The sequence below is a fragment of the Camellia sinensis genome, chromosome 4 (genome assembly GCF_055761805.1).
Source record: "Camellia sinensis isolate YWXY chromosome 4, ASM5576180v1, whole genome shotgun sequence".
Taxonomy (NCBI): domain Eukaryota; kingdom Viridiplantae; phylum Streptophyta; class Magnoliopsida; order Ericales; family Theaceae; genus Camellia; species Camellia sinensis.
Window position 1 is genome coordinate 94,140,816 of NC_138964.1, and position 24,412 is coordinate 94,165,227.

Genomic DNA, 24,412 nt, shown 5'->3' on the forward strand with positions numbered 1-24,412 from the left:
TAAATTCCGAGTGAAATTTAAATAAATTACTCAGTAAATTCTCAGTATGTTATGTAGTAAATTACTCAGTAAATTCCCAGTAAATTATCAGTAAATTACTAATTAAATTCTCAGTAAATTACTCAGTTCGTTGCTCAGAAAATTCTCAGTACATTACATAGTAAATTACTCATTAAATTTCCAGTAAATTCTCAGAAAATTGCTTACTAAATTCTAAGTGAAGTCCCTGTAAATTCTCTATAAATTACTGAGTGAATTCTCAGAAAATTGCTAAGTAAATTCTCTGTAATTTCTGAGCAAATTCCTCAGTAAATTCCAATTAAATTACTCAGCAACTTACTCAATAAATTGCTCACTAAATTCCCAGTAAATTACTCAATAAATTCGCATTAAATTCTAAGTAAATTCCAGAAAATTACTCAGTAAATTTATCAGTACATTCCCTGTAAATTCTCAATAAATTTCTCTGTAAATTACACAGTAAATTCCCTGTAAATTACTCGATAAATTACTAAGTAAATTAGTCAGTAAATTGTAAGTAAATTACAAAAAAAAATTTGCAGTAAATTCTCAGTAAATCCCCAGTAAATTCTCGGCAAATTACTCAGTAAATTTCCAGTAAATTCCAAATAATTATTAGCAAATTACTCAGTAAATTCGCAGTGAATTCTTAGTAAATTGCTCAGTAAATTCTCAATTAATTACTCACAAATCACTCAGTAAATTCCAAGGAAATTCTCATCAAATTGCTCAGTAAATCAGTAGTAAATTACTCAGTAAATCACTCAGTTAAAAGCCAGTAAATTCTCAATAAATTCTCTATAAATTACTCATTAACTTCTCAGTAAATTACTCTGCAAATTCCCAGCAAATTCTTAGTAAATTACATTGTAAATTTCCAGTAAATTACTCGACAAATTACTTAGTAAATTCTTAGTAAATTACTCAGTGCATTACACAGTCAATTACTCGGTAAATTACTCAGTAAATTCCCTATAAATTACTCAGTATATTTTCAGTAAATTACTCACTAAATTTTCAGTAAATTACTTTTAAATTTTGAGCAAATTCTTAAAAAATTACTCAATAAACACTGAGTAAATTACTTAGGAAATTCTAAGTAAACTACCCAGTAAATTACTCAGTAAATTACCAAAACATTCTCAGTAAATTACTCAGTAAATTCCGAGTAAATTCTTAGTAATTTACTCAATAAATTTCAAGTAAATTCTCTGTAAATAACTCAATAAATTCCCAATATGTTCTAAGTAAATTACTTAGTAAAAACTTAGTAAATTCTCAATAAATTACTTAAAAAATCCCTGTAAATTCTCAGTAAATTACTTCGTAAATTGCGAGTAACTTTTAAATCAATTACTCAGTAAATTCCAAAAAAATTACTCAGTGAATTCTCAGTATATTACGCAGTAAATTACTCAATAAATTACTCAGTAAATTCTTAGTAAATTTTGAGTAAATTACTAATTAAATTCTCAGTACATTGCTCAGAAAATTCTCAGTACATTACTTAGTAAATTACTCATTAAATTTCCAGTAAATTCTCAGAAAATTGCTTACTAAATTCTAAGTGAAGTCCCTGTAAATTCTCTATAAATTACTGAGTAAATTCTCAGAAAATTGCTAAGTAAAATCTCTGTAATTTCTGAGCAAATTACTCAGTAAATTCCAATTAAATTACTCAGCAACTTACTCAGTAAATTGCTCGCTAAATTCCCTATAAATTACTCAATAAATTCGCATTAAATTCTAAGTAAATTCCAGAAAATTACTCAGTAAATTAATCAGTACATTCCCTGTAAATTCTCATTAAATTTCTCTGTAATTTACACAGTAAATTCCCTGTAAATTACTCGATAAATTACTAAGTAAATTAGTCAGTAAATTCTAAGTAAATTACAAAGAAAATTCGCAGTAAATTCCCAGTAAATTCTCGGCAAATTATTCAGTTAATTTCCAGTAAATTCCAAATAATTATCAGCAAATTACTCAGTAAATTACTAAATAAATTCCCAGTAAATTACTGAGAAAATTCTCTCTGAATTACTCAGTAAATTCGCAGCGAATTCTTAGTAAATTGCTCAGTAAATTCTCAATTAATTACTCACAAATCACTTAGTAAATTAATCAGTAAATTCTTAGTAAATCCTCAGCAAATTCTCCGAAAATTACTCAGTAAATTTTCAGTAAATTCCTCAGTAAATCGGTAGTAAATTACTCAGTAAATCACACAGTTAAAAGCCAGTAAATTCTCAATAAATTCTCTGTAAATTACTCCGTAACTTCTCAGTAAATTACTCAGCAAATTCCCAGCAAATTCTTAGTAAATTACATTGTAAATTCCCAGTAAATTACTCGGCAAATTACTTAGTAAATTACTCAGTAAATTTCCTATAAATTACTCAGTATATTTTCAGTAAATTACTCCCTAAATTTTTAGTGAATTACTTTTAAATTCTGAGTAAATTCTCAATAAATTACTGAATAAACTCTCAGTAAACTACTTAGGAATTTCTAAGTAAACTACCCAGTAAATTCCCAATAAATTACTCAGTAAATTCCGAGTAAATTCTTAGTAATTTACCCAGTAAATTTTAAGTAAATTCTTAATAAATTACTCAGTAAATTATTTAGTAAATTCCCAGTAAATTCTCTGTCAATTACTCAATAAATTCTCAGTATGTTCTAAGTAAATTACTCTGTAAAAACTTAGTAAATTCTCAATAAATTACTTAGAAAAATCCCTGTAAATTCTCAGTAAATTACATCGTAAATTTCGAGTAAATTTTAAATAAATTACTCAGTAAATTCCCAAAAAATTGCTTAGTAAATTCTCAGTATGTTACGTATTAAATTACTCAGTAAATTCACCGTAAATTACTAAGTTAATTCTCAGCAAATTCCATGTAAATTCTCAGTAAATTACTAATTAAATTCTCTGTAAATTGCTCAGAAAATTCTCAGTACATTACTTAGTAAATTACTCATTAAATTTCTAGTAAATTCTCAGAAAATTGCTTACTACATTCTAAGTGAAGTCCCTGTAAATTCTCTATAAATTACTGAGTAAATTCTAAGAAAATTGCCAAGTAAATTTTCTGTAATTTCTGAGCAAATTACTTAGTAAATTCTAATTAAATTACTCATCAACTTACACAGTAAAATTTCTCACTAAATTCCCAATAAATTACTCAGTAAATTAATCAGTACATTCCCTGTAAATTCTCATTAAATTTCTCTGTAAATTACACAGCAAATTCCCTGTAAATTACTAGATAAATTACTAAGTAAATTAGTCAGTAAATTCTAAGTAAATTACAAAGAAAATTCGCAGTAAATTCCCAAAAAATTCTCTGTAAATTACTCTATAAATTCCCAGGATGTTCTAAGTCAATTACTCAGTAAAAACTTAGTAAATTCTAAATAAATTACTTAGAAAAATCCCTGTAAATTCTCAACAAATTACTTCGTAAATTCTGAGTAAATTTTCAATAAATTACTCAGTAAATTCCCAAAAAATTACTTAATAAATTCTCAGTAAATTACTCAATAAATTCACCGTAAATTACTAATTAATTCTAAGTAAATTCCCCGTAAATTCTCAGTAAATTACTCACTAAATTCTCAGTAAATTACTCAGTACATTGCTCAAAAAATTCTCAGTACATTACTTAGTAAATTACTCATCAAATTTCCAGTAAATTCTCAGAAAAATTACTTACTAAATTCTAAGTGAAGTCCCTGTAAATTTTCTATAAATTACTGAGTAAATTCTCAGAAAATTGCTAAGTAAATTCTCTATAATTTCTAACCAAATCACTCAGAAAATTCGAAGTAAAGTGCTCACTAAATTCTTAGTAAATTACTCAGTAAATTCGCATTAGATTCTAAGTAAATTATAGAAAATTACTCAATAAATTAATTAGTACATTCCCTGTAAATTCTCATTAAATTTCTCTGTAAATTACACAGCAAATTCCCTATAAATTACTCGATAAATTACTAAGTAAATTAGTCAGTAAATTCAGAGTAAATTACAAAGAAAATTCGCAGTAAATTACTCGGTAAATTACTTAGTAAATTTTCAGTAAATTCCAAATAATTATCAGTAAATTACTCAGTAAATTACTAAATAAATTCTCAGTAAATTACTTAGAAAATTCTCTGTAAATTACTCAGTAAATTTCAACTAAATTCTTAATAAATTACCCAGTAAATTCTCTGTAAATTACTCTATAAATTCCCAGTATGTTCTAAGTAAATTATTCAGCAAAAACTTAGTAAATTCTCAATAAATTACTTAGAAAAATCCCTGTAAATTCTCAGTAAATTACTTCATAAATTTTGAGTAAATTTTCAATAAATTACTCAGTATATTACGTAGTAAATTACTCAGTAAATTCACCGTAAATTACTAAGTTAATTCTATGCAAATTCCAAGTAAATTCTCAGTAAATTACTAATTAAATTCTCAGTAAATTACTCAGTACATTGATCAGAAAATTCTCAGTACATTACTTAGTAAATTACTCATTAAATTTCCAGTAAATTCTAAGAAAATTACTTACTAAATTCTAAGTGAAGTCCCTGTAAATTCTCTATAAATTACTGAGTAAATTCTTAGAAAATTGCTAAGTAAATTCTCTGTAATTTCTTAGCAAATTACTCAGTAAATTCCCAGTAAAAATACTTATAGGTCAAATTAGAGGTTGAAATTGCACAGAAAAAATATTCAATCTGTCTTAGTTTCAGTTCCAATTTTCAGAAGTTGCACAGCACCTCCAAAAATTCATCTACAAACTGTATTCGAAAACCTGTCCAGATTTGTCACCCTTTGGGAAAACTAGCTTTTCTCTCAATCTACCCGACGGTTTTTACTCAAATAAAATCTGTTGGAAACAAGACTCAGAGTTCTAAATTTTGACAATAGAACCAACATGAGATGATTTTTATAGAATTTTATAAAATTTCTAAAAGTGGACTATTTTTCAGAGACTTTGGACAAGATTTTTCAACAAATTACCCAAGCCCTAAAAACACACAATTAGGAGCTAATAAAATTGTCACAAGCTCTGAACACATAAAATATCCTACAATAAATTCAGATTTGAGAATTAGATAGATTTGATATTTCTTTTAAATTAGAGAAGTTGCAGCAGTGCCTAATTTCACAAATTTGCAAGACAATGACACTATATCATACCCATACTTTCACACACACCAAAAACCCTATTGACCATTAATTTGTAACACAAGAGACATACTAGACAATAGAATGAGATGATGAAAGGATTGGAGAAATTAAGGGAGAGGTATGTTCTTACCTTCAAGAATTCCTTCTTTTTCTCTTCTTTTTTTTTTTCTTCTTCTTCTTACTTCCCTACTTCCCTTGAGCCAACTCTCCCTCTCTTACCCTCTCCTTGGGCTTTTTAAAAACATGGGAGTGGATTTGGACAAGCCCTCAATTTATAGAGTATAAGGTAGCTTAATTGCTAAGGGAACTAAATAAATATCTAGATATTTGTTTTTTGTTTTTTTTTTATTATTTATTTTTTTGTTGTTATCCAACCAACTCTTCCACCAACATATTATATATATATATATATATAAACTATGTATATATTCAAATACACAATAGTTTTCTATTCAAATAAATAATAAATATTCAAATAAATAATAAATAAAAGAACAACAAAGACAAAAATAAAAATAAAAATAAAATGTATGAATTAATTTATAAACTAAGAGGTAAATAAATAAAAACCAAGTTTTAGGGTATTTCCAATTGTAAGGTGGTGTTCTCGGTTTAATTTTGATAATATACAGGAAAATTATTCTTTATTGGGCCATTTTGCTGACTTTTATGAAACTAGGTGCTGAAATGCTATTAAACTAAGGCTTAGGGTGTCATGTGTAATTATGAAAAATTAGGGTCTCTACAACCTAATTTTGTCCTCGAAATTAAATCGTACTTAACGTCTCAAATAGTTGTGAATAGTTTACCCACATCGTGTCTTCAAATTCCCAGGTGAACTCTTCAATATCATGGTGACGCCAGAGTATGTTAAGAAGTTGAATTGTCTTTCCTCGCAAGTTCTTTTCTTGTCTATCCATAATTGCTACTGGTCCCTCCTCAAAGGTAGCGTCTTCGTTGAGTTGGATTTCTTCCTTGTTGATAATGTGAGAAGAGTGCATTGTGTACTTCCTTAACATAGATACGTGGAAAACATCATGTACTCCAGCTAATTGCAAGGGTAGAGCCAATTTGTACGTAACCTCTCCAATTTTCTAAATTATCTCGAAGGGTCCGATATATCGAGGTGATAATTTTCCTTTATTTCCAAAACGAATGATACCTCGGCAGGGCTAAATTTTCAAGGCAACATCACCGACAATGAAAGTTAGAGGTCTTCTTTATCTGCATAACTCTTCTGGCGATCTTGAGCTGCCACCAATCTTTGTCGAATAAGTTTCACCTTTTTTGTAGTTTCTTTATTTTGTTCCACCAGTATTGGTGTTTTAAGTCTTGGTACACTTTCATCCCTCCTGTGTGCACTGCAAACATCGAATGATGGAACTTTTTCAGAACTTTTTCTCTAAGTGACTCATCTTATGGCACAAACACGCTGCCTTGATGTCTCAAACTTCCATCCAAGTGAATCGTCCAATCAGGTATAGGATCGCCAGATGCTATTCGCGCTTTTATGCAGACCACCTCCTAATCATACTTCTGTGACTCTATTACCTCGTTCAGTAATTTAGGCATAGCGATTTGAGCACCAAGGTATACCTTCTCGTTGTAAGCTTTCATATGTACTCCGAACTCCTCAAGTGTTCCGACCATGTTTCATTCCTTGAGTGCCAGACTAACAGTAATCCCCTGGTTCTTACAACTTAGGGCATTTTCCACCACATTAGCTTTGCTAGGATAATAAGATACAGTAAAATGGTAATGTTCGAGATATTCCATCCACCGTCTTTGTCTCATCTTCAAGTCCTTCTGTGTGAACAAATACTTCAAGCTCTTATGATCCGTGAAAATCTCAAACTATTCACCATATTAACGCCATTGCTTTAGCAAAAAAAAAACCATCTCTGCCAACTCCAGATCATGTGTCGAATAATTCCTTTCATGCGGTTTCAGTTACGTGGAGCCGTAAGCCACCAACTTTCCATTTTGTATTAACACACCGCCCAGCTCATCCTTAGATGCATCGCAATACATTGTATATCCTTCGTCTTGCGCTAAAATGATGAGTATTGGGCACTAGTCAATCTCTTCTTGAATTCTTGAAAGGATCGTTCACATGCTTTATCCCAATCATATTTTACCCATTTTTTGCGTTAGACGAGTCATCGGCTTCGCCAGTCTAAAAAAATAATCTTGAATAAACCATCGGTAATAACTGGCCAACCCTAAGAAACTATGAACTTCAAATATTGAGGTTGGATGCTTCCAATCTAATATTACTTTTATCTTGGCCGGGTCCACTCCAATCCTATGCTCAGACACTACATGTCCCAAAATTTGACTTCCTTCAACCAAAACTCACAGCAAGTTGATCATGCCACTGCATTGTTGTGCTCAGACCCTCCTCTCTATCCCCCTTAAATTGGAAACACCTCCCATCAGGTGTGTAAGTCGTCACCCTCTTCTGGTAGCAATCAATCACCGTTCAATGGGCAGATAGCCATTCCATACCTAAGATTATGTCAAAATCGAATATGTCCTTGACCACAAGGTCGCAAATCAAGTGTAAGCCTGACACTTCTAATTCGCATTGACACTTCCTCCCAAAGGTGATGTGATACTTAAAGTAGTTTTAAAGGTTCACATGTAAGACCTAACGATTTAACACATGATATTTTTATAATAAAAAAAAATGGTGCGCCATAATCGGATAGAGCATGAACCCAAGAATTATAGAGTGCGATGTTATCTCAAATTACTAACGGGTCTTCGCTCTCTTCCTTTGATCGTAGGGTCTAGCTCTCATTCAAACTTCTTGCATTTTCCCTCTCAATTGATCCAATTGTTCAAGAATCTGGTTTCCAATGCAGCTCAAGATTTCAGCTGCGGGTATTGGTCCATTCTCAGGGTTTCAATTACATGATACTTCATTCTTATTGCGTTATTGCTCGCGAGCTTGTGTGTTATCGCATGTCTCGGTGTAGTCGTTGGCTCGATTATGGTTCACTATTTTTTTTTCTTTCTGTTCATAGTACAAGGTGAGGCATAAGTTTGAGTCTAATTATGGAGGCAATTCTCAAGGGTAATCAACTAATTTTAAAGTTATGGTTTAATTATCCTACGGTGTTTAAAGCAATAAGGTCAAGTAATGAATACAAATCTAGGGAAGCACACAACACAACTTCACATATATACATATAGGCAAAATAATAACTACAAGACTTTGAAAACTGGATTAATAAAAGGAAAATATGAAGTGGAGATGAAATAATATTATAGTAATTGCATCAATTAGTACAAGGATCGTCGAAAATACGGATGGGTTATGATTTAAGACTTTTATGTGGTCAAGGTATAGAGATAGTGACTAAACTAGATATTTAGCTTGAAACTGCGTCGGTCATCCGCGTTTCAAACTGAATATCCAAGATTCATCACCGAATGAAGAAATTACAACTTGCAGAAAAATTCTCGTACAAGATGGCATAATCAAGGCACAAGGTTGCCAATCTAGCAAATGGTATAATTGAAAAATACAAAGTAAGACCAGATGGAAAGGACTTAATCTTGAAAGTGAACAACATCAAACAAGGTTACAAATATGAAATGAGGGTATGACGATCGATAGAAGACTCATAGAAATAATAGTATCTCCTACTTCTATATTGCGTCTAATGTTAAACACGTTGCCCTATTCAAAGTTAAAACCACTTCCCTTTGTAGGTTATCGTCAAATTGTTTGAAGTCGAAACGCGTGGGTAAGGGTTGAACCTAAGCTCTGATACCATTCTGTAACGCCCCAACTTTCGGGCCGTTAAATACGCACAATAATACAACACAAGTAGGATAGATGACCAGAACATCTTAATATATATATATATATATATAACCAGAGTTAATAACACAGATAATTCGTTTATGTTCCATTACAGGATTACCAAAACATTGCCAATCCAAAAGTCAAAAGGAAAAAAAAAAAACAACTAGTCTAAGTCTTCAAATGAACCACAGCTCCAACACTTCATCTCGTTTGCCTTCGAAATAACCTTCACCATTGTAAACTGCTTCATCACCTGGCATGACACGCCATGAGCTTGGAATGCCCAGTAAAAATACACACACCCCCATATTTTCTATCAACCAATCAGCCATACACAGAACAAATCGGAATACATAACGTACTTACAATAAGGTTTTACGAATTAGTAGTTAGACTAGGCATCTAGAATCCCCCAAAGAGATCCTTCTACCCAACCACACGGATTGAACACCAGACTATTCAGAACTCCCCCTTTTGCTGCTTTGCAGACCTTACCACCTATGCCCACCTCCTGGTTATTTACCAGTCAGTGACATTGATGGACCTCAAAAGGGACGGCCAAACAAGTGGGCTCGCTAACACCCTAATCGTGCCTAGGGCTCGCTTACACCCTGCACATACCATACCAAATCATGCCTAGGGCTCGCTTACACTCTACACATAACATACCATACCAAAGGGCTCGCTTACACCCCGAAACCACCGCATAGAGTCTAAATACATCCATGTCAACCTAAGGGCTCGCTTAGACCGCTTGCGCAAGACTTAACTTATTTGGTTTTAATCCCATCATAATTCATGCCATTCATATGTATAAATTATTCCAACACTAATGCGAACGTCACCCATTGTCAACCCCTTATCATTTCCCATTTATTGGATCTTTTGCCGAGCAAGTTAGTCACATTCGGTAATTCGGTAATATAAAAGAGCATGAGACAAACATAAGAGAAGAAATATAGCCCATGATATGCATACATAAGTATGGTAAGGCAAGCAAATAACATTAGAAATGCTTTGAAATACTTAGAGACAAATAACACAATAAAACACCATTTCCATCACAGTTCGATTCTGCAGGGCTAACAGGAATGCTTTGGTAAAAATACTTATAGGTCAAATTAGAGGCTGAAATTGCACAGAAAAAATATTCAATCTGTCTAGTTTCAGTTCCAATTTTCAAAAGTTGCACAGCACCTCCAAAAATTCATCTACAAACTATATTCGAAAACCTGTCCAGATTTGTCACCCTTTGGGAAAACTAGCTTTTCTCTCAATCTACCCGACGGTTTTTACTCAAATAAAATCTGTTGGAAACAGGACTCAGAGTTCTAAATTTTGACAGTAGAACCAACATGAGATGATTTTTATAGAATTTTATAAAATTTCTAAAAGTGGACTGTTTTTCAGAGACTCTAGACCAGATTTTTCAACAAATTACCCAAGCCCTAAAAACACACAATTAGGAGCTAATAAAATTGTCACAAGCTCTAAACACATAAATATCCTACAATAAATTCAGATTTGAGAATTAGATAGATTTGATATTTCTTTTAAATTAGAGAAGTTGCAGCAGTGCCTAATTTCACAAATTTGCAAGACAATGACACTATATCATACCCATACTTTCACACACACCAAAAACCCTATTGACCATTAATTTGTAACACAAGAGACATACTAGACAATAGAATGAGATGATGAAAGGATTGGAGAAATTAAGGGAGAGGTATGTTCTTACCTTCAAGAATTCCTTCTTTTTCTCTTCTTTTTTTTTTTTTTCTTCTTCTTCTTCTTACTTCCCTACTTCCCTTGAGCCAACTCTCCCTCTCTTACTGTCACAACCCCAAACCGCCCCTAGTAGTTTGGTGCCGTGATGGCCAGTAATCCGTAATTACCGAAGGCCAACTTTCAAAATTCACACATAATCAGAGTATAGATATAGGGGGCTCACAAGTGCGGAAGCAATAATCTAAAATACAAGTGGTCCATAAGAGCAATGCATAAGTCAAATGGAATGGCATACATCTTTATAGAGCTTTACAACTTGAACACAATTAAAGCCAAGTACAAAAATACATATTACATCTTACAAAGGGCTTTCACAAGCCGACATAAACAAAATACATGAAATGCAAGTTAAGAAATATAATCTTCGGATTGCCGACATAAGCATTGCCGACATAACATGCATCCAAAACATCTTGCAAAACACACATCTCGGCGTAGCCGACTTCTTTCTTGTTACCTACATATATACATAGGGAGGGTGAGCTTGGATACTCAGTGAATGGTACAAGTAATAAAGGGGTTACATGAATGATTTCCAAGGTCCTTGTCAAAACAATACATATATCATAGCTTGTTCAAAACATGGGATGAATCAAGTTCATCAATCAAATCTTGGTCTTTCAAATCTTGCTTGGGATGTTAATAACATCTACATAATACAAGGGGTGATGACATTTCGGACAAGACAAGGGAATAATCGACCCGGAATCGATTAGACAAATCCACCCGTTCATAGACCGTCGGTGGGGCCATCCGTTCATAGACCGTCGATGACAGAGATCTCTCAAACATGGTGCCACTAATGCTTAAAGTCCCCTGGCACGTACGGACTTGTGCCACTAATGCTTAAAGTCCCCTGGCACGTACGGACTTCACATGTGTGCTACTAATGCTTAAAGTCCCCTAGCACGTACGGACTTGTGCCACTAATGCTTAAAGTCCCCTGGCACGTACGGACTTTCAAAGATTGACATTAAAACAAAGCTTATACTTGATAACTTGTCATTCAAAACAAAGCTTATACTTGATATATATAATAGGGATATCATTCATGCTTAACAAATACTTTTATCAAACCAAGGCAAAGCTTTATCAAAACCTTAAGAACATATCTTTATTAGAAATACCACTCACATAGTTCTTGGGACGTCGGGATCGAGGCAAAGGTCCAAGTCCTACAAACACGTGGCAAAGTCTATTGAATGCACTCTTAAAAACAAGCTTCACATGAATGCAAATGATCTAGGGAAAACATGCTGGAAAACATCTAGGGAAAACATGCTGGAAACATCTAGGGAAAACATGCTGGAAAACATCTAGGGAAAACATGCTGGAAACATCTAGGGAAAACATGCTGAAAACATCTAGGGAAAACATGCTGAAAACATCTAGGGAAAACATGCTGGAAACATCTAGGGAAAACATGCTGAAAACATCTAGGGAAAACATGCTGAAAACATCTAGGGAAAACATGCTGGAAACATCTAGGGAAAACATGCTGGAAAACATCTAGGGAAAACATGCTGGAAAACATCTAGGGAAAACATGCTGGGTACCAACCAGGTCCTGGAATGGATGCACAGAGATGATCTAGGCTAAAACGACCTAGCTGGGTGAACTCAGGAGGTCTTGGCCGAGGTCCCACACCTCTTGGCCGAGGTGTGGTTACCTAGGCTTCAGTATGCAGCTGTCTGCCGAGGTGTTACAAGGTGCCGGCATGGGTGTACCATGGTTGGCCTAGGTGTGCAGTGGTTAGCCTAGGTGTGCATGGAAGATAAACTAACATGCAAGTGATCATGCAAGGTAGACCAAGGTGTGTGATCTAGGCAAGAGTGGTCTCGGTGATCACACCTAGGGAAATGAAGCCTGGAAATCTGGGTTTCCTCCTTGAAGAACATGAAGAACATGAGCATGAAGAACATGAATGCTAAAATCATAACTTGTTATTACGAGATCTGGGATTTCATGACATGAGTTCGAAAACATGGACCTGGGTACCCATACTTGAAAATCATGTGGAAACAAACACAAAAACATGGATCTTGGCATGAGCTTTCGGATCAAAACATGACTTTTCTTGAAGAACACATGAAAACCATTTTCTCTTTCTAAAACCGAACTTCAAAGCAATGCATGGCTTACAAATCATATTCAATCATGCAATGCAATATCATAAACATATAGAACAACAAGAGCGGATCAAGAATCTAACCTTAGAACACGGATCTAACGGTTCGATCTCAAAGAATCAAGCTTGGAAATCCACTCTCTCTCAAGAACTCTTCTCCCTCTTCTAAAGCTTCTCTCTCTACTCTTCAAAACAAGATACAACAAATGAGGGGTTTCTCTCTCTGCCGGCTGACTTAACTCTGAGCCCGGACACGTGGCAACGGTTGGTTGGTTCTCTTCAAAAAGGTGATAGATTGACAAGACAAGGCCCTGACAAGGCGTACTCAACAAGCTAGATGGCAAGGGAACTCCGGCAAGTAATGATCTCGGCTTAGGACAAAGCTTCGGCAAGTAAGGTTCCAATGACCTCGGCTAGGAAGGATAACACTTGACCTAGCTGTGCCACACCTCGGCCTAGATGTGCCACACCTCGGTCTAGGTCATTCCAGTCCCAGAACAAGATCACTAGGTGCAAGGATTAAGGATCTCGGATGCCTAGGTGATAACACCTCGGCCAATATGCCTAGGTGATGGTGGAGGTCACAAAAGCGGTTCCAAGATGGTCCAAGGTGTAAGAGGTTCAAAGGTGTGACCTAGGCTTAAGATGACCTCGGCTTGGCATGACCTAGGCTTGGCATGACCTAGGCTTAACATGACCTAGGCTTGGCATGACCTAGGCTTAACATGACCTAGGCTTGGCATGACCTAGGCTTAACATGACCTAGGCTTAACATGACCTAGGCTTGGCATGACCTAGGCTTAACATGACCTAGGCTTGGCATGACCTAGGCTTAACATGACCTAGGCTTGGCATGACCTAGGCTTAACATGACCTAGGCTTAACATAGCAAGGAAGGAACAAAACATGCATACAACACTTAGGCAAATCTCATAAGCACAAAACAAGACAGACACCTTTACTTAGGCAAAACAAGTCAAAGTCTGCAAATGCAAGCTTAACAAGGCAAAATCACGCAATGTACATGAACATGACTAAGACATGAACGTGGGTTATTACACTTACCCTCTCCTTGGGCTTTTTAAAAACATGGGAGTGGATTTGGACAAGCCCTCAATTTATAGAGTATAAGGTAGCTTAATTGCTAAGGGAACTAAATAAATATCTAGATATTTGTTTTTTGTTTTTTTTATTATTTATTTTTTTGTTGTTATCCAACCAACTCTTCCACCAACATATTATATATATATATATATATATATATATATTTAAACTATGTATATATTCAAATACACAATAGTTTTCTATTCAAATAAATAATAAATATTCAAATAAATAATAAATAAAAGAACAACAAAGACAAAAATAAAAATAAAAATAAAAATAAAAATAAAATGTATGAATTAATTTATAAACTAAGAGGTAAATAAATAAAAACCAAGTTTTAGGGTATTTCCAATTGTAAGGTGGTGTTCTCGGTTTAATTTTGATAATATACAGGAAAATTATTCTTTATTGGGCCATTTTGCAGACTTTTACGAAACTAGGTGCTGAAATGCTATTAAACTAAGGCTTAGGGTTTCATGTGTAATTATGAAAAATTAGGGTCTCTACAAAATTACAAAGAAAATTCGCAGTAAATTACTCAGTAAATTCCCAGTAAATTCTTGGTAAATTAGTCAGTAAATTTTCAGTAAATTCCAAATAATTCTCAGTAAATTACTCAGTAAATTCTTAGTAAACTGCTCAGTAAATTCTCAATTAATTACTCAGCAAATCACTCAGTAAATTATTTAGTAAATTCCAAGTAAATTCTCAGCAAATTCTCAGAAAATTACTCAGTCAATTTTCAGTAAATTCCTCAGTAAATCGGTAGTAAATTACTCAGTAAATCACTGAGTTAAAAGCCAGTAAATTCTCAATAAATACTCAGTAAATTACTCAGTAACTTCTCAGTAAATTGCCCTGTAAATTTCCAGTAAATTCTTAGTAAATTACATTGTAAATTCCCAGTAAATTACTCGGCAAATTACTCAGAAAATTCTTTGTAAATTACTCAGTGCATTACACAGTCAATTACTCGGTAAATTACTATGTAAATTCCCAATAAATTACTCAGTATATTTTCAGTAAACTACTCCCTAAATTTTCAGTAAATTACTTTTAAATTCTGAGTAAATTCTCAATAAATTACTCAATAAACTCTCAATAAATTACTCAGGAAATTCTAAGTAAACTACCCAGCAAATTTCCAATAAATTGCTCAGTAAATTATCATAAAATTCTCAGTAAATTACTCAGTAAATTCCGAGTAAATTCTCAGTAATTCACTCAGTAAATTTCAAGTAAATTTTTAATAAATTACTCAGTAAATTATTCAGTAAATTCCGAGAAAATTCTCAGTAAATTACTCTATAAATTCCCAGTATGTTCTAAAACATAGTAAATTCCCAACAAATTACTTAGAAAAATCCCTGTAAATTCTCAGTAAATTACTTCGTAAATTCCGAGTAAATTTTCAATAAATTACTCAGTAAATTCCCCAAAAATTACTCAGTAAATTCTCATTATATTACGTAGTAAATTACTCAGTAAATTCACCGTAAATTACTATGTTAATTCTCAGTAAATTTTCAGTAAATTCTCAGTAAATTACACATTAAATTCTCAGTAAATTACTCAGTACATTGCTCAGAAAATTCTCAGAACATTACTTAGTAAATTACTCATTAAATTTCCAGTAAATTCTCAGAAAAATTACTTACTAAATTCTAAGTGAAGTCCTTGTAAATTATCTATAAATTACTGAGTAAATTCTCAGAAAATCGCTAAGTAAATTCTCTATAATTTCTGAGCAAATCACTCAGTAAATTCTAAGTAAATTGCTCACTAAATTCTCAGTAAATTACTCAGAAAATTCGCATTAAATTCTAAGTAAATTCTAGAAAATTAATCAGTACATTCTCTGTAAATTCTCATTAAATTTTTCTGTAAATTACACAGTAAATTCCTTGTAAATTACTCAATAAATTACTAAGTAAATTAGTCAGTAAATTCCCAGTAAATTCTCGGTAAATTACTCAGTAAATTTCCAGTAAATTTCAAATAATTATCAGTAAATTACTAAATAAATTCTCAGTAAATTACTTAGAAAATTCTCTGTAAATTACTAAGTAAATCCCCAGTGAATTCTTAGTAAATTGCTCAGTAAATTCTCAATTAATTACTCAGCAAATCACTCAGTAAATTATTCAGTAAATTCCAAGTAAATCCTCAGCAAATTCTCAGAGAATTACTCAGTAAATTTTCAGTAAATTTCTCAGTAAATCGGTAGTAAATTACTCAGTAAATCACTCAGTTAAAAACCAGTAAATTCTCAATAAATTCTCAGTAAATTACATAGTAAATTCTCAGTAAATTCTTAGCAAATTACATTGTGAATTCCCAGTAAATTACTCGGCAAATTACTCAGTAAATTCTTAGTAAATTACTCAGTGCAATACACAATCATTACTCGGTAAATTACTGAGTAAATTCCCAATAAATTACTCTGTATATTTTCAGTAAATTACTCAGTAAATTTTCAGTAAATTACTTTTAAATTCCGAGTAAATTCTCAATAAATTACTCAATAAACTCTTAGTAAATTGCTCAGTAAATTCTAAGTAAACTACCCAGTAAATTACTCAGTAAATTCCGAGTAAATTCTCAGTAATTTACTCAGTAAATTTCAAGTAAATTCTTAATAAATTACCTCCAAAATTGTTTAGTAAATTCCCAGTAAATTCTCTGTAAATTACTCTATAAATTCCCAGTATGTTTTAAGTAAATTACTCAGTAAAAACTTAGTAAATTCTCAATAAATTACTTCGTAAATTCCGAGTAAATTTTCAATAAACTACTCAGTAAATTCCCAAAAAATTACTCATTAAATTCTCAGTATATTACATAGTAAATTACTCAGTAAATTCACCGTAAATTACTAAGGTAATTCTCAGTAAATTCCTTGTAAATTCTCAGTAAATTACTCATTAAATTCTCAGTATATTACACAGTAAATTACTCAGTAAATTCACCGTAAATTACTAAGGTAATTCTCAGTAAATTCCCTGTAAATTCTCAGTAAATTACTCAGTACATTGCTCAGAAAATTCTCAGTAAATGACTTAGTAAATTACTCATTAAATTTTCAGTAAATTCTCAGAAAATTACTTACTAAATTCTAAGTGAAGTCCCTGTAAATTCCCTATAAATTGCTGAGTAAATTCTCAGAAAATTGCTAAGTAAATTCTCTGTAATTTCTGAGAAAATTACTTAGTAAATGCTAATTAAATTACTCAGCAACTTACTCAGTAAATTCCTAGTAAATTCTCAGTAAATTCAAAATAAACTGCTCACCAAATTCTCAGTAAATTACACAGTAAATTCGCATTAAATTCTAAGTAAATTCCAGAAAATTACTCAGTAAATTAATCAGTACATTCCCTGTAAATTCTCATTTAATTTCTCTGTAAATTACACAGTAAATTCTCTGTAAATTACTCGATAAATTACTAAGTAAATTAGTCAGTAAATTCTAAGTAAATTACAAAGAAAATTCGAAGTAAAATCTGAGTAAATTCTCGGTAAATTACTCAGAAAATTTCCAGTAAATTCAAAATAAATATCAGCAAATTACTCAGTAAATTACTGAGAAAATTCTCTATAAATTACTCAGTAAATTCCCAGTGAATTCTTAGTAAATTGCTCAGTAAATTCTCAATTAATTACTCAGCAAATCACTCAGTAAATTATTCAGTAAATCCTCAGAAAATTACTCAGTAAATTCCTCAGTAAATCGGTTGTAAATTACTCCATAAATCGTTTAGTTAAAAGCCAGTAAATTCTCAGTAAATTACTCAGTAATTTCTCAATAAATTACTCTGTAAATTCACAGTAAATTCTTTGTAAATTACATTGTAAATTCTCAGTAAATTACTCAGTAATTTCTCAGTAAATTACTCTGTAAATTCCCAGTAAATTCTTTGTAAATTACATTGTAAATTCCCAGTAAATTACTAGGCAAATTACTCAGTAAATTCTTAGTAAATTACTCAGTGCATTACACAGTCAATTACTCGGTAAATTCCTAATAAATTACTTAGTATATTTTCAGTAAATTACTCACTAAATTTTCAGTAAATTACTTTTAAATTCTGAGTAAATTCTCAATAAATTACTCAATAAACTCTCAGTAAATTACTCAGGAAATTCTAAGTAAACTACCCAGCAAATTGCAAGTAAATTACTCAGAAAATTCCGAATAAATTCTCAGTAAATTTCATGTAAATTCTTAATAAATTACTCAGTAAATTATTCAGTAAATTCTCAATAAATTACTTAGAAAAATCCCTGTAAATTCTCAATAAATTACTTCGTAAATTCTGAGTAAATTTTCAATAAATTACTCAGTAAATTCCCAAAAAATTACTCAGTAAATTCTCAGTATATTACATAGTAAAGTACTCAGTAAATTCACTATAAATTACTAAGTTAATTCTCAGTAAATTCCCAATAAATTCTCAGTAAATTACTCATTAAATTCTCAGTAAATTACTCAGTACATTGCTCAAAAAATTCTGAGTACATTACTTAGTAAATTACTCATTAAATTTCCAGTAAATTCTCAGAAAATTACTTACTAAATTCTCAGTAAATTACTCAGTAACTTCTCAGTAAATTACTTTGTAAATTCCCAGTAAATTCTTTGTAAATTACATTGTAAATTCCCAGTAAATTACTCGGCAAATTACTCAGTAAATTCTTAGTAAATTACTCAGTGCATTACACAATCAATTACTCAGCAAATTACTCATTAAATTCCCAATAAATTACTCACTATATTTTTAGTAAATTACTCAGTAAATTTTCAGTAAATTACTTTTAAATTCTGAGTAAATTCTCAACAAATTACTCAATAAACTCTAGGTAAATTACTCAGGAAATTCTAAGTAAACTACCGAGTAAATTCCCAGTAAATTACTCTGTGAATTTCCAGAAAATTCTAAGTAAATTACTCAGTAAATTCCAAGTAAATTCTCAGTAATTTACTTAGTAAATTTCAAGTAAATTCTTAATAAATTACTAATTAAATTATTCAGTAAATTCCCTATAAATTTTCTGTAAATTACTCTATAAATTCCCAGTATGTTCTAAGTAAATTACTCAGTAAAAACATAGTAAATTCTCAATAAATTACTTAGAAAAATCCCTGTAAATTCTCAGTAGATTACTTCGTAAATTCCAACTAAATTTTCAATAAATTACTCAGTAAATTCCCAGTATATTATGTAGTAAATTACTCAGTAAATTCACCGCAAATTACTAAATAAATTACTCAGTAAATTCCCAGTAAATTCTCAGTAAATTACTCATTAAATTCTCAGTAGATTACTCAGTGCATTGGACAGAAAATTCTCAGTATATTACTTAGTAAAATACTCATTAAATTTCCAGTAAATTCTCAGAAAATTACTTACTTAATTCTAAGTGAAGTCCCTGTAAATTCTCTATAAATTACTGAGTAAATTCTCAGAAAAGTGCTAAGTAAATTCTCTGTAATTTCTGAGCAAATTACTCAGTAAATTCTAATGAAATTACTCAGCAACTTACTTAGTAAATTCCCAGTAAATTCGAAATAAATTGCTCACTAAATTTTCAGTAAATTACTCAGTAAATTCGAATTAAATTCAAAGTAAATTCCAGAAATTACTCAGTAAATTAATCCGTACATTCCCTGTAAATTCTCATTAAATTTCTCTGTAAATTACACAGTAAATTCCCTGTAAATTACTCGATAGATTACTAAGTAAATTAGTCAGTAAATTCTAAGTAAATTACAAAGAAAAGTCGCAGTAAATTCTCAGTAAATTCCCAGTAAATTCTCGGTAAATTACTTAGTAAATTTCCAGTAAATTACTTAGAAAATTCTCTATAAATTACTCAGTAAATTCCCAGTGAATTCTTAGTAAATTGCTCGGTAAATTCTCAATTAATTACTCAGCAAATCACTCAGTAAATTATTCAGTAAATTCCAAGTAAATCCTCAGCAAATTCTTAGAAAATTGCTCAGTAAATCGGTAGTAAATTACTCAGTAAATCACTCAGTTAAAAGTCAGTAAATTCTCAATAAATTCTTAGTAACTTTACAGTGAATTACTCTGTAAATTCCCAGTAAATTCTTTGTAAATTACATTGTAAATTCTCAGTAAATTCTTAGTAAATTACTCAGTGCATTACACAGTCAATTACTCGGTAAATTACTGAGTAAATTCCCAATAAATTACTCAGTATATTTTCAGTAAATTAAGCACTAAATTTTCAGTAAATTACTTTTAAATTTCGTGTAAATTCTCAATAAATTACTCAATAAACTCTCAGTAAATTACTCAGGAAATTCTAAGTGAACTACCCAGTAAATTCTCAGTAAATTTGTCACACCTCAAACTCGCCCCTAAAAGTTTGGGCATGACCACCTCAGAAACGAACATTAAACCTGATGAATATAACCTATGGGGCCTGAACGAAAGCATATATTAACATATAATAGCGTAACATAATACCCATTGAGCTACCACTACCATGCCAGGATCACAAATTACATAATGCAGATAAATATACAGAGATGTGCATCTGAAGACAGCTATGTACATATACATATACATTGATCTTAACAGACATTTAGGGTACAAATTAAAAACTTAGCAAAACTCCATAACTTGAGCGATCAACATCTAGGAGCTTAGATACTCAGGGATTGACAATTGGGTAACAAAAGCCACAAGTTAAGGTTGACCTCTAGGTTGAGTGCCTACAGAAACAAACATAGAATAGAGTGAGTCAAGCTCAGTGAATAATAGCACATAACAATTCAATGCTCAACGTGAATTATAATACATATCCGTGCATTTATCAATAAAGAGAACATATGGTTTATTTATTTCTGTATGCATAGCAAAGTATCTTTTTCAGAAAACTTGTCATATCTTGAATATTCGGGGTTTCATAGTGCATCTAGGCATTTTGGGAAAATTATCCCGAAAGCGTATCATATCATAAACATATCAGAAGTTCATAGCATTTTTCTCATTTCAGAAATTACTTATCATATGAAACATTTCGTAACACAAAATACGGATTTCATTAAACATTGTATAGCATAGTCATGTTCAAAATCATTTATATTTAAAGTATCTTTTACAGAACGGCCTTGGTCCCAATCTTAAACACAGTGGCTTTAAGCCCTTAACAGAACGACATGAAATCCTTAACAAAATGGCATGAAGCCCTTAACAAAATGGCATGAAGCCCTTATCAGAATGGCATAAAGCCCTTGAAACACATTGGCATTAAAGCCCTTGAAACATATGGCATAAAAAGCCCTTGAACATAGATTGGCATTAAGCCCTTGAACATATAGATATATGAACCCAAGAGGTGTCTCACACGGATTCTAGAGGTGACTCACGTCGTAGCACTTAGTTCCTTGTAGCACTTTGTTTCATACCAGAACGGCATAAGCCCTTATCAGATTGGCATAAAGCCCATGTAATGGGATAAAGCCCGTGTAATGGCATAAAGCCCTTGTCTTACATGTATGAACTCAAGAGGTGGCTCGTACGGATTCTAGCGGTAACTCGCATTGCAGCACTTAGTTCCGTACAGCACTTTGTTTCATACTTCATACAAAATGGCCATTGGCCTCATAACTTTCACATATGTATGGACTCAAGAGGTGGCTCGTACGGATTCTAGAGGTAACTCGCATTGCAGTACTTAGTTCCGTACAACACTTTGCTCCATACCAGAATTTCATAAGTCTTAAAGACCGAATCATCATATCATGTCTTCGCATAGCATAATTGGAACAGTAATAGAAATAATTCCAGTTTTCGTAGAATACCATTATGTAATAATGCCCATAAGTTTCCCATAGCTTGGTTACAAATTAATACAGGTGTCTCGCAGACAACTGAATAATAATAATAACAACTGTTAACTGAGGCCACATATATCCTTACCATATGCTTAACAAGGACAGAATAACCCTCATCCTAACGTGAGTCCCATAAGAATGTTACACATTTGCATGTTTGTCATAGGTTCTTAACGACCTTAGGTCCATATGTATCACAATGGAATAATCTTAGTTTCATACAGATACTTGGTTTAAAGATGAACATAATTCCATATATTCATTCAGAAACGACGTGGTTTGCTTATAAATAACAGAGAATTATTATTCGTTATTAACAGAACATAGTCATTTCAAAGTTATACCGATGTATGCCAATCTTTCAACGTTCACATTGACTTTCAATCATCATAAATGTTCGTGTAACATGTTCGTGTAACACTTACAAGAAACAAAGCGTTAGTGATAATAGTTATCAATGATAAATAAAATGTATATCTTCGTACTATTACTCACCGTGTGTTGGCGGAGCATTTATTCCTCCCGAAGCGTGTCCTACACACATATGAAGTCACACATTACTTCTCTAAATCATTTCCCTTAATTTCCTTTCTCATTTTAACATGATTCACAATGCTCATAATATAGTTCATTCGCAAATTTTTAACATTATTTCAAAACATCTCAAAAATCCAATTAAACTTGTACACGTATAATTCAACCCACCAATTCCATGATTCTATTTTCAATTTGGGCAAAATCATTATTTATCATCACAAATTAACCTAGGGTTTCAAGAAAAATAAAGTTTTCCATAAAAATTCAAACTTCTCATACCATGACCTTACATCCCAATTTTCTCCTTGATTATACTTCTAAGGGTCATACTCCATCACCTTAACCCATCAATTGAACCCTCAATGCTTCAAACCTGAAATTCCCAAATCTCATAATTTACTCTATTTGCTCAAAAATGCAAATTCATACATTTATACAATGGAAAGACCACAAATCTATATCTTGATGTAAGTATTGAAGAGAACTAGGACCCCTACCTCCATCCATAATCAAGCAAAGAAGTGAGCTTGAGAAGAAGCCTTCGCAAATCCGAGTTCCAATCGGGTAAAAACATTGATCTTCTCTTGTTCTCCATCCTTGATGCAAAAACCATGGTGGATTGTTGATCAAAATAGAGGAAATCAAGGTTTTGAGGCTAGGGTTTCGGACTTAGAAGAAGAGGAAAGAAGAGGGGAAAAAGAAAATGTGGAAAAAGATCTCAAAATCCCGTTTTTACGTTGCTGTACTAGCCAAACCCGCTCGAGCGTATCTGCTCCCAGCACAGACTCCAAAACTTCAAAACATGCGTAACTCTCTCATCCAGACTCCGTTTTAGGTCGTTCTTGTGTCCAAATTGAAGCCCCGGAAATAAGCTTTCCAATGGTTCTAATCTCACATACAAATTTGAAGTATGGAAAAAGAAAAGGGCAAAATAGTAACTACTGAACGTAACGAATTGTTCGAATTAAAGATTTTTGGTCCAATCTTACTTTACCATCAAATTACCATCTCAATCAATACTCCAAAATAAAATAAGAAGGTTCCAAATACACTACTACAATGTCAAGGGCAATCTTACCTTTCACGCTCGAGCGCTTCTATCTATGCTCGAGCGCGCACAGACCAATAAGGCAGTCCGCTCGAGCGTCAACTCCTTCGCTCGAGCGGAAATTCTCAACTCCCAAAATCTCAAGCCGTCTGCAAAATTGCTGGGAACCCCAAAAGTCCGCTCGAGCGTCAAATCCTCCGCTCGAGCGGAGGGAAAAATTCTGGGTCGTCACAAAATTACTCAGTAAATTACCAGAAAATTCTCAGTAAATTACTCAGTAAATTACCAGAAAATTCTCAGTAAATTACTCAGTAAATTCTGAGTAAATTCTCAATAATTTACTCAGTAAATTTCAAGTAAATTCTTAATAAATTACTCAGTAAATTCCTAGTAAATTCTCTGTAAATTACTCTATAAATTCCCAGTATGTTCTAAGTAAATTACTCAGTAAAAATTTAGTAAATTCTCAAAAAATTACTTAGAAAAATCCCTGTAAATTCTCAGTAAATTACTTCATAAATTCCGAGTAAATTTTCAATAAATTACTCAGTAAATTCCTAAAAAATTACTCAATAAATTCTTAGTATATTACGTAATAAATTACTCAGTAAATTCACCGTAAATTACTAAGTTAATTCTCAGTAAATTACTCAGTACATTGCTAAAAAAATTCTCAGTACATTACTTAGTAAATTACTCATTAAATTTCTAGTAAATTCTTAGAAAATTACTTACTAAATACTAAGTGAAGTCCTTGTAAATTCTCTATAAATTACTGAGTAAATTCTCAGAAAATTGCTAAGTAAATTCTACGTAATTTCTGAGCAAATTATTCAGTAAATTCTAATGAAATTACTCAGCAACTTACTCAGTAAATTCGATGTAAATTGCTCACTAAATTCCCA